This window comes from Mytilus galloprovincialis, chromosome 1 (genome assembly GCF_965363235.1).
Source record: "Mytilus galloprovincialis chromosome 1, xbMytGall1.hap1.1, whole genome shotgun sequence".
NCBI lineage: Eukaryota > Metazoa > Mollusca > Bivalvia > Mytilida > Mytilidae > Mytilus > Mytilus galloprovincialis.
The window spans coordinates 32503596-32516555 of NC_134838.1; the positions used below are offsets into that span (position 1 = coordinate 32503596).

General features: G+C 31.1%; 1 protein-coding gene across 4 annotated transcripts in view; it reads left to right on the forward strand.

The window, feature by feature from the left end:
* LOC143071692 (neuroglian-like) overlaps nucleotides 1-12960 on the forward strand; it is a 121830-nt gene that overhangs the window by 7388 nt on the left and 101482 nt on the right. For 3 of the 4 annotated variants that reach the window (XM_076246178.1, XM_076246212.1, XM_076246218.1), the window contains exons 2-3: nucleotides 2087-2160; nucleotides 8044-8089. The gene's annotated coding sequence lies outside the window, so the exon portion shown is untranslated. Of the gene's footprint in view, nucleotides 1-2086; nucleotides 2161-8043; nucleotides 8090-9003; nucleotides 9230-12960 lie in introns of those variants that run through there. The other variant, XM_076246194.1, reaches the window with a different exon arrangement.

A 12960-nucleotide genomic window follows, 5' to 3' on the forward strand; every position in this document is an offset into this window, starting at 1 on the left:
CGGGTTGACAAAATTTCTACCTTGTCCACTCTGCCCACCCATAGGAGTGGGCATGCAATTTCTTTTGTTTAATCTAAAGACTTGCAAGTACAATCACTTGAAAAAAGCAGATAAGCATTTGTAATCAATATTTTAACAAAAAAATAAATTATAGCTAGAGTGGGCACGGGTGGGCTGCCTACAGTGGACAGGTGGAAAAAGCAAAATCCACTCGGGCTGTTGTACCACCTATGGAAAAATAATTGGAAAAATTGAAATACATGTACATACTGATCCAGGTTTCTGAAAAAGAAAATGTGTACCTGATATCTCTGATGAATTTGAAATACCTCCAAACATATAAAATCTGGTTTGATACACTCATCAAAGGCAGATTAAGGAGTAAAAGGGGGGATGACTTGGAGCCAACTGTAATTTCGGAAATTATTGTATGCATTTATTATTTCCAATTTAATACGCCTGTTTACAGGACGTATTGTGGTAAACCATATATCGTTGTCAATCCATCACTCCGTTGTCTACATGTTGGACATTTACTCATAAATGCTTTAACCAATTTGCATTAAACTTTGGTGATTGTTTATATCTATTGACATGAGCTCCCTTTCCTTTTTTTTTTTATAAATGTTAGATTTTAGGTTTCCAAGTTTTTGATTTTTATTCATTACAAAAGGGGGATTTTACAGTTTTCAGACAATAACCAAGAACGATCTCACCAATTTGCAAGAAACTTTGGTGAATTGTTTTTTATATATATTGACATGAGCTTAATTTTGATTTTTATAAATTTTAGTTTTATGTTTCCGAGTTATGGGGGTTTATTCATTACTAAAAGGGAGATTTTCCAGTTTTTCGAACAAATAACTGAGAAATGCTTTGAGCAGTTTTCCTGAAACTTTGGTGAATTGTTTATATCTATTGACGTAAGCTCCCTTTCAGATTCTATTTATTCATTAAAAAGGGGTGATATTCAAAAGTTTTTGACAATATCTTTCAAGAGCTTTGAGCTGTTTTCATTAAACTTAGGTGATGGCCCGCTGCTGGGTTCTCGCTAAGGATTTTTGAAGGCCAGTCCAGGGACTCGTCATTTTTGGCAATGATGAGTCCAACAGCAAGAAGAAAATATTTGATTGCAATATACCGTAATGTAATATTTTAGTCTCCATGGCCTAAAAAGGAATGAAATGACATTAAATTCAGATCACTTTTAAACTTCTGCTATAAAATGATGATATTTGTGTTTAACTGTGTTCAATTTTTGTCTCTTTTTCTTGTCTAATGTAAAAGAAAGCATGAAAATAAAAGTAAACATCTATCATTTATATTAGTGTTTGTGGAATGAATGTCATTTTTGCAGGACCAGTATATATTTGGAGCTGGACCAGTAGATTTTTCTGTCACTGGTCTGGCTGGCCAGTACATAAAAAAGCTTAAATTTGACCCCTGCTCTCAACACAAAAAAAATATCTGCAATAACATTTTGGTTAACAGAATATTTTATTTTATTTGGTGTTAAAAAGTTTGGACTAAATAAGGAAAATTTCTCTATATGTTACATAAAATATATAATGACTATGTTCATCAGTGAATGTAGATTTGAGTTCTTCATTATATGAAATTGAATAATCCAACTGCAATCATTTTCATGTAACCTTGTCCCTATTGAATATTTCATTGCATTATTGGTATTTGTTAAACTGTCATGATTTATTGTAGTCGATTGTATAGTGACAAGTCAGCGCAATTCAAAATACATTTTTCTTGACAATTTGATTTAGACGCCTGTTGATTGCTGTGAAACTGGTGACTCATCTTACTTTTGAAATTTCTTGCAATGGAATTGCTAAATCAGTACCAAGCCTTATTTTGACTCAATAAATGAAGATAAATCAGCTTTTGTCCTATAGATTTTGACCTGCAGAGAGTTCACTTCAGACTTGTAGCATATTATTGATCCAAGCCAATCTAATCTTGTAAATTGCAATCCATTCTTCAGTTATTTGCATATTAATGTTATTTTCATATCATGATTGCTCTAACATATATATCATCAATTGTTTATACATGTTAGTATTGTGAATTTTAGATCAAATTCTGTAGACGACAACATACACAGACAGTTAATAGTGAGGAGGATAATTTTCAAGTGCCAGGACAAGGGTAGGTAATAAGTAATTGTTCAATAAGTTCAACAGATTTCTTACTTTGGATTTTTTCAGGTGAGTCATGACTCACCATTTTTGGTAAAGGAAAACAAAATGAATGCCTTCAATTATTAATCCATTCTTATGTAAAAAAAAAAGTGAAGTGCAAATAAAATAAAACAATGCATTGAAATGATGACTGAAGTAAGTGAAGTTTGAACCAAGCTAATACATAGCTAGATCTTCTTAGAAATACATAGATCTTCTTAGAAATACATAGATCTTCTTAGAAATACATAGCCACATCTTCTTAGAAATACATAGCCACATCTTCTTAGAAATAAGAAGATGTGGTATGAGTGCCAATGAGACAACTCCATCCAAGTCACAATTTATAAAGTAATAAGTAAACCAAATACATTGTGTCACATCTTTGGTCTCGCCAAAACAGAACATGGTTGGTCCAGTCTGATTTCCTCATTTTCAAGAGTCAAGGAGAAATTAGAATCAGTTCTCAAAGATATATATTTTCAATAAATGCATGTACACATTTTTGCCCCTGTCCCAAATAAGAAGCCTTTGGCCTTTGTTAGTCTTGTATGTTTTTTAAAATTTTAGTTCATTTATGTTTTGGAGTTTAGTATGATGTCCATTTTCACTAACTAGTACACATTTTTATTTAGGAGCCAGCTGAGGCCCACCTCCTGGTGTGGGATTTTCTCTCTGCACTGAAGACCCATTGGTTATCTGCTCTTGGGTTGGGTTGTTGTCTCTTTGACGTATTCCCCATTTCCATTCTTAATTTTATGCAACTAAGTAAGAAATTAAACTCTGTTGCAAGAAACATATACATTTGTAGACCTCAAAGTAATTAAAGTTGCAGACCATTTGAAGTCAGTGTTGACAATTTGAATTACAATATCTTATTAAGAAGTTTTAATTTAATGAGTTATTCTGCAGTTCTTTTATTTATAAAGTTAAGGTTAAATTGAATTTAGTAATTGTAAATGAATGACTGACCATTCTTGTTTCAAGACTATATTTCAATGACAATATTTGCAGTAAATTTAAAATTATGATGTTAAATGATGCACCATGTCAACTTTATACATTTATTTAAAAAGATGTGGAGTATACAATAATGAAACAGAATCGAAAGCTAATATACCCCCCCCCCCCCCTTCCCCCCAAAAAAATTTAATCTTAAAGCCTTCTACAGGACCTGGCTTTCGTTGGATGGTAGCTGATTTATGCTTGCAGGCAATAACTGAATAACTGGCAGGCTCCCTCTGCTTAAAAAGAATACCACTCCTTAAATTATGAGTAATGCAAGGTTTTACAACTTGTCTACCGTACATATCAGTTTTAAATACAGATATCATCCTATAATTTTTAAGGTGAAGCAACATATTGTCTGAACATGATTTTATAAATATTTAAATGGTAAATTGACCCCATCTGATAATTCATCCCGTATTTGTACAGGAGATTTTGTATTGGTAAAATTGCATGGTATATCTTTCTGTTTATTATTAAAACGATTTGGTCATGGATGTTACGGTAGATAACAAAAGTTTTATTGTTTACTCTTTGAAACACCAGGTAATTGCAATCTTTTTGTGAAATTTGATGTTCGAGGACAATGTTATTGAATGGAAGCAATGACCTTTCCTCAAGGACCTTTCAACGCTGTATTATAAAATAAATAAAGTAAATCGGTCTTTTCGAGATTTAAATTTTTAGATAGATATAATCTACATGCAAGAATAGAAAAAATAAATATCAACATAAATACACTTGAAAATAAATACACATTACATAATTATAAATATACATTGATATGTGTAGAAGTGCCAGTGATGTTGGCAAATGTTTAGTCCTTAAACCTAAGAAAATGTGTGAATAAGGTTGTAAAAGTGCAATGATCAAAGCCTGCAATAGCTGTGGCTTCTGTCTTGAAATACATGTAATAGTCCTTCCTGATAAAACTGAAAATGGAGGAAATAATTAAGAAATAATTCCTTCATGTCATGCTCTATGCTCATTTTAACATGGGTAGGCATTATATTTGTCGATATTTTACACTGAGCGTTAGCGAGGTGTAAAATGTGGTCAAATATAATGCCTAACCATGTTAAAATGAGCATAGAGCATGACATGAAGGAATTATTTCGATTCTAATAGGACAAATACAGTACTTTTATAGTTCGAAGCGTACGAAATTACCGTAAAAATGTTTGGCTGTTCCCGTTTCCTCCTGGAGGAGTCTGTGCATTGCATTTCATATTTGATAAGTTTAAAAGCTACGAGCAGGGTAAATATATGTTGTTTCATAAAAAAATATAATAAAAGTTTATGTTAGCTACTTAAATGTATATATTTTAAAGGATAACGATGGAAATAAAGTTAATATAAACAGTAAGTTCGTGCGCATGTGTCAAACATATTTTGCGGTCATTAGAACACGGCTTTGTTTACAAAGCGTAATAAGGACGTCATATTAGAATATCTAATATACTTTCCATTGAAACAAATATATAACACCTTTGTTTCTAATAGCATATATATATATATATAAACATGATAAAGGGCACAGAACATTTGAAGATTGAAGCAATTTTCAGTTTCTGAGCAATGTCATGAACATTGCAGTAAGATCTTTTTCACATGTTCCATAATGAGGAAAAAACTGAAGTAAGCATTATAAATTGGCTTCTTTTTATGGCTTGACAATATCAGAAAGAAAATCAGCTAATTCTTCAAGGCTCGATAGTATAAGAAATAATAGGCCAACTGAATTTTTTTAAAATGTCTTAAATTATTTTATGCCCCACCTACAATAGTAGAGGGGTGTTATGTATTCTGGTCTGTACGTCCTTTGTCTGTACGTCGTTCGTCCCACTTCAGGTTAAAGTTTTTGGTCAAGGTAGTTTTTGATGAAGTTGAAGTTCAATCAACTTGAAACTTAGTACACATGTTTCTTATGATATGATCTTTCTAATTTTAATGCCAAATAAGAGTTTTGACCCAAATTTCATGGTCCACTGAACATAGAAAAAGATAGTGTGAGTGGGGCATCTGTGTACTGGGGACACATTCTTGTTATCTAAAGATACAATATTTAGTTTCAGCAATGTGAAGGTCCAAAAAAACTAGTTAGTATGCCAGATAGGCTTTCAGTAAATATGACTCCTCAGTGGTGCTTGAATAAAAACAGATGGAAAGCCTAAATCGAAACAAAACTTCAGAACATGAAGCAAAAAAAAGTATATATACACTACAGTACTTCTTTCCTTTCTGAATTTTTCATAGACTATATATATTCAAGGAAATTGTCCTGGACTTTAATAGTGTTTAACCAAAAATGTTCATAAAAAGAGTTCTGTAGGCAGAAAACAGAACCACAAATGTATATGTTTTGGCCTGACCAATCTTGTACATGCTGTAATTGAAAAAAAATCATTATTGACTTAATTAATTCTACACTCATTTAGGCTTTACTGTTAGAAGAATAATTCCTTATAGCTTGAAGTGTATAGTTCCTGTAGTTTTTTTTTAGCCTTAATGTTCAATAATTGAATAAAATCGTACGTATGTACAAGGCAATGAATCATCTTGAAATCCAATTACAAACTCAGTAAGCGTAGGGAAAGGAGCTGTATTAATGTTGAGACGGCTTTTGTCACAACATGTCATTAAATTGTCCCAAACAATATAATTTTCTAATAAGTTGTGAGACTGACCACGTCCATGGGTCATCTTAGGTCAATTCAACACATGCAGGAGATGATCAAATACCCATTATTCATTCTTAATGCAAGTGTATAAAAAAGAAATGAAATGGATAAAAAACCAAATTGATATTTAGCTTGATTGGTTAAATATGTTTCCATCTGATATTATCGGCAATCATTTCTGCATGAAATATTTTGGAAATTTTCAACATGATGTTTTAATTATGATGCTATGGTTTAATCAATAAGGCTTTAATGGTATTGAAATTGTATGATGCTAAATATGGAATTATGGTTGGGTTGTAAATTTTTAATTTTCTTTTTGATCAATATTTAAATCATGCTTAGTATTAAATTAGCTTTATGTTGTAATTACTTCTGGAAATCAGGGGAATTGTATTTTTTAGTTTTTTTCACAATTGGATGTTTTAAAATTTTATTGTAGTCGAAAAAAGTGAAATCACAAAAATATAATGTATAAAGTATAATGGATATAATGTAAAAAAACAGTAACAATAATTTCAATGGTCAAATGTTATATATTAACTAAATGAATTATTTGGTAGTTTTTGATGAGAGACCTTTGAACTTTTACTTCCTATGTGGTTTGAAACAAAGAAGCAGCAATATTGGAAAGTGAATTATTAATGAAACGTTTACAGATGTCTTTTTCCAAATTTAATTTCTTCCTCCATGCATCTGTTGTCTCCCAAAGATGGACATATTGATCGGTTTAAGTTATTATATTTTTATTATGATGTCTGGAGGGACGGAGAAATAAAGTTATTTCTTTGTTCCTTGGTTGAGTTTAATTGTGGACATCAAAGTGATGGATAAAAATGATAATTGAAATGGAGAATAATTTTATAGAAGAAATTAATATCATTATTATGGTAAAGTTCTGTTGATATGGTTCTTAACCATTTCATAAAATGAAATGGTTTGGCTTACAAAAATAGTATAAAATGAATTAGCCATTATTACAAAATAGACTTATCATTATGATAACATTTATAACAGTACTAACTTTACTGCACCAGATGGACATTTTGACAACTAATTTATATCCTTTCTTTTCTGACCTATAAAATTAATAGAATTGCGAATGGAATGGTGAATATGTCAAAGAGACAACAACTTGACCAAAGAGTAGATAACAGCATTTGGGTCTTCAACGCAGCAGATAATCCTGCACACAAAGGTTGGCCTCAGCTGGCCCCTGAATAAAAATTTGTACAAGTTCAGTGAAAATGGACTTCATACTAAAGCTTAAACTCCAAAACATATAAATGAACTAAAGTTAAAAAACCATACAAGACTAACAAAGGCTACAGGCTCCTGACTTAGGACAGGTACACATGTACCAAATAATGAAGATTGTTGATCTTTTTCATTTTTTATCAACCAGATAACAGCTATGAGTCTTGATTAAATCAGCCAGTAACAGTATTGGTTGCAAATGATTAGCAATTATTTTGTAAGAAGAAATGTTGTTTTTTTTGTCTAACATTTCCGATTGTACTCCTTTGCAAAGACACATTGCTACATTTTGTTGTAAAGAAAGTTGAAATTCTTGTACCTGAATTTACAATTTAAGAGCCAAATCCAGTAATTCTAGAAGGACTACTTAGGAGACGACATACCGAAGGTCATTGTTTTTTTCTTGGCACTCCGGTTTTCTCCACCAATGAAAAATGACTGCCACAAAATACCATAATAGTGTTGAAAGTGGCATTATACACTAATCAATCAGTTCATGATGAGAGAACAGCTTGAGTCAGACATGAAAGAAAACTAACAAACTCTTTAAGTTGACCATCACCTTTTGTGTAATTAGAGCTGAAAAGTTGAAAAATGAAAACCCTTCATTTGAATTGATTCTAGCTTAATTCAAATAAAGAATTCTCTTATTTCAAGATTTCATTCAATCAAAGGAAAAGTACATGCTTTTGTCAAGAACATGATGAAATTCTGGGTTCATGGACAATTATTTGCAATATATCTAAGTAAGCTAATACCACAATTATATTGTGCTGTGTAACAAATTGATACAATAAAAAATAAGATTGCTTTCTAGGAGTTTAATTGAATACATATTTATCAAACAAATTAGTTATCCTCTTGTAAGATGCATGTTAATAAGCTAATTTAATTGTACATTACAGCTGTATGGTATAACAGAGAGAGCAAGTAAAGATCAAGCATGGTTTGGTATGTAGAGAATTAAATGTTATGTAATCGTTTAATTACCGTTGTTTGTTAATTTACTTGTGTAATCACAACTAACAGCATTACAGACAAAACAATAACATTATTGGATCTGTTCTTTCGAGGTTTGAAATTATCTCAAATACCAAAATTATTCACAACAGATGTCTAACAAGCTAAATACAAATTGTTTCCATCATCTTAAATATCTTCATAAAAAATTGAATCCAATTGTTCCCTGTATTTGACTATAAGACTGCTGGCAAAGCTTCATATGTTTAATGCAAGGTTTTAACAGTAACTACAACTATTTCCTTTTTTTTTTAATTTTTATTTATTTTTAAACACATGACCAATTAAAAACGTATGCCTATTAAAGACAGCAAAAACTATACTACAAGTTTGATCATTTTGGGACATTTTTTTTTTATAAAGTATAACAAAAAATACTGTGAAGTCATTTATGCATTTAGATTCCCAGATTTGAGTGAAAGATGTTCTTCTATAGATGAAAATATTACCTTCAACAGCAATATGTTTGGAGTGTGAAATAAAATTAGATTTTTTTATAAATATGTTAAATTGTTGAAAATGTTTCAAGTATGTTCAGATTAGCTTTTTGATTTTTGAAATTATACTACTTAACAATTTTGACCCTGTCCTACCCATTAACAATCATAATGGATTATTGTTTAATTTAATCGTATTTGTAAGGTCAAAATCAAATGATTTCAGATTCACTTGCAAATTCCACTTACTTAGATTTTATCATTATTCAACAATATGGAGATTTAAATGGTGATTTAAATAAAACCAACAAACATAAAAACTTGTTAATTTTGTTTACACTCTATTAACCTTACAATAGTCCTTACACAATCTACTATTGTCATCACAGCATGGGTTGGCACCAAAGGTATAAAAATACAACAAAATAACCTTTGGTAATGGAACCATGTCCCAGGGGATGAATTTATGGTCAGATGACCTGTATCCCCAGCTGTCCACTTTATCATGGTAGGCTGAGTCTGGTCAAGGGATTTTCATGTGTTTGAGAAATCACTAGTGTAGACAGATGAATTATAGAAATTCATTAGAATGGATGAAAAGGATTATTGAATTGAATTGATTTTCTAATTTTAGGTAAGGTAGCTTTTGTTAGAATTTAATGGTGTAAGATTTAACAAGATTATATTCATCCATTTAAAATATTTTTACAACTTTTGTTTATTATTATAGACCTACAATGTAGCACTATTATTAAAAAATACATAAAATATCTTCATAAAAAATCTAAATGAAAAAGAAATCAAGATTTTCACCTGGCTGCTATAGAAAAGTTCAAAAATAAACTATTCTAGAAATTAGCAAATTATTTCTGAGTAAAAACCTGAATGCTAGTGAATGGTATAAATTCAGCAAATTATTTGTGAGTAAAGATGTGCATGCTTGTGAATGGTATAAATTCATCAGGTGTATTGAATCTGTAATGATTAGAAATAAATGGGTATTATCTTTGACACATCTGCTATAGAAAACTTAATTTCCTTTATTTAACTTCCTTCCTAGGAATTATAGATATTATTGATTGAAAAGAAATTTTTTGAATTGTTTCCCTCATTGAATTTTAGTTTTACCAATAGCAAACATAAACCTCTATAATTTGTTATTGATATTTTGTTCTAGTTGACATTTCAAAGAAAGATTTGTGTTCTAGAATGATGAAGGCTTGAATTATTCACTGTACAGAAACATCTAGAATTTATCTATTTTAGCTATCCGATAAAAACATTTACAAAATGTTGATGCACACATAATTTGTTCAATGCCATTGGTGCTGTAGACCCTTACTAAAGACAATTCTATAGTTTCTAGTTGTCTGGCTTTAATTAAGAAATAATTCCTTCATGTCATGCTCTATGCTCATTTTAACATGGGTAGGCATTATATTTGTCGATATTTTACACTGAGCGTAAGCGAGGTGTAAAATGTGGTCAAATATAATGCCTACCCATGTTAAAATGAGCATAGAGCATGACATGAAGGAATTATTTCGATTCTAATAGGACAAATACAGTATTTTTATAGGTCGAAGCGTACGAAATTACCGTAAAAATGTTTGGCTGTTCCCGTTTCCTCCTCGAGGAGTCTGTGCATTGCATTTCAAATTTGATAAGTTTAAAAACTACGAGCAGGGTAAATATATGTTGTTTCATAAAAAAAAAAAAAAAAGTTTATGTTAGCTGCTTAAATGTATATATTTTAAAGGATATATAACGATGGAAATAACGTTAATATAAACAGTAAGTTCGTGCGCATGTGTCAAACATATTTTGTGCTCATTAGAACATGGCTTTGTTTACAAAGCGTAATAAGGACGTCATATTAGAATGGAATATAACATTTTCCTGGTTATTATTATCATTAAAACTGAGACAATTGATCATAGCTGAATGTTTTGTTTCTTCCATTCGGGTCAACTATTTTAAAATAAGTCAATTCGTTCATATTACAAAACCATATTACAAAACCAAAGACTTCAATAATGAATATTGGTGAATAATCAATAAAATATGCTAATAATGAAGGAACTCTAGCAATGGCAAACTTCATTTTCTTGTTACCCTTTTGCTTCTGTATTATATCCAGGCCTATCATATCTATGGTATATCAGGGGTTATTTTGATTGATCTATAATCCTAAAGTTTTATGAAGAGATACCTCTCAAAGCTCTTACTCTGTACTGTCAAGGAGGTCTCATATAACCTCCTTTGTACTGTCAATCCTGATTTATATCATAAAATCATTCACTTTCATAAGTAGGTGTTAGTTATCACATTCAATGAAGTAGGTATAAAATATTAATGACCATTTTTCATTATTTCCACAGCGAATATATTGACTTTTATACATATTAAAAATTTATGTTAATCAATGGTTTTTTTGTTTCAATTGTTTCACATTTTGTCATTCTATGGATATTTATAGCGTTTTTTATGTGTGGGTTTTGCTCATTGTTGAAGCACTTCTATGACCTTGAGCTGCTTAAATTTATATCCCTTGGTCTTTGATGGTCAGTTGTCTCTTGGCAAACATACCACATCTCCCTAATTGTCATGCTGAATTTGTGTGATGTATATTTAGAGTTTTTGATGAAAGAAATAGTTTATAATAAATTTTAAGGCCAAAAATTATGGTGCCATTTCATATGAGGAGTGTCGATCATTTCAGACCTTTAAATTCAGGTTCTGATTTTTTTTATAAGTCTCTGACAGAAGATTAAACTTTTCCTCTAAATAATTTAGGCTTGAGATATTAGCCCTTGCAGTTGACTTATCCTTTTGAAATTATAAGACATTCTAACATGACGTTCTTCAAACGCTTTGAGTGCACACCCGTGGTAAAATATGAATATATTGTCAAGCTGTTCCAATCGTACTCCCACGTCATATGCTTCTTTATGAATGAGATACCCGATGTCATAGAACGATGAGGTTAGAATATGAGCATTTTACGGGAAAATACACGCTTGCAACAACAAAAATCATCTCAACAAGGAAACGTAAACAAACGATGCTAAATGTGGTATAAGCCGATGATTTTTTTTAAATATATCAGACATTAAAAGTAAATTATAATTTAAATTCACCCAAAACTATCTTAAAACTTTAAGCATGTCACTAATTCAGTTTGCTCCGTTCTTTTACGCTAATTTGATAGTGCGTTTATTTATGGGAACGGCAAATATTTGCCTCCACCTAGAGCGCTTCGATCCAAAACAATAGCAGTATTTTTCCTATTAGAATCGAAATAATTCATGGGGGCTTGAATAAATCGTGATTTTACCACGGGTTGACCCTTTATGCCGATATTTTACCCCTCACTATCGCTTAGGGTAAAATATTTGTCATGAAGGGCCAACCCGTGGTAAAATCATGTATTTTAACAGACTCCAGCCACTTACATCTTTAATATAACCCATCAAATTATAATACATGTAAATTTAAAACTTAAATCAGAACCCCTTTGCAGAATTGCATACTAGTATTTAGAAGGGAGTTCGTGATCATTGATGCTTGATGTACGAAATCACTTATTCATGCTTAAATTACATCCATGGTCATACATGTAGTCAGTACCATCAACATACTTCATGTTGAAATGAGAAATCCTTGTTTGATGAGATGTAAGAACCATATAAAAGTTAACAATGTCAATAATTGCAATGTCTCTTGAAATTTGAAATAAATAATATGTACTTTTTGTGTGTTTTTGATGTGTATGTAATGATTTTGATTCAAGAATGAACACTCATATCCTTTGCTTTTTCTATCAGACAGTGTTTCACTATATATTTGGTTCAGCTGTTATTAAACACATAATTAATCACAGGAAACTGAAGAGCTCTTTTTGTAATCACTGTTTGTTAGCAACAGAATATGTTATTGTTACTTAAAAGAAAATATGGTTGTTTGATGTTTTTAAAACAAAATTGATTTCTAGTAAAATAAAACAGACACATTATGATGTGTTTATTACTGAAAGGAATGAAAAAAATATTGCAAAAACAACAATTTGTAATGCCCGCGTCACACTGTCCCGATTTTTACGCCGATGGCAACACGATAATGGAAATTTTCAAAATCGGGGCTGATCGTATCCAGATCGGGCTATTCGTAGTGCCATCTTTAACCATCTTTAACCATCGGCCACTTTTTCTAGCCTTCGGGGACAACTTCGGGAAGAGTTCTAAATTTTTTAACATGTTAAAAAATCCCCGAAGGTGCGCCCGATGTTGAGGGTTCGTATTGAGTTCGTATCACCATCCTCAATATCGTAATGTCACCGGGAATGCATCTTTGCACACCGTATTG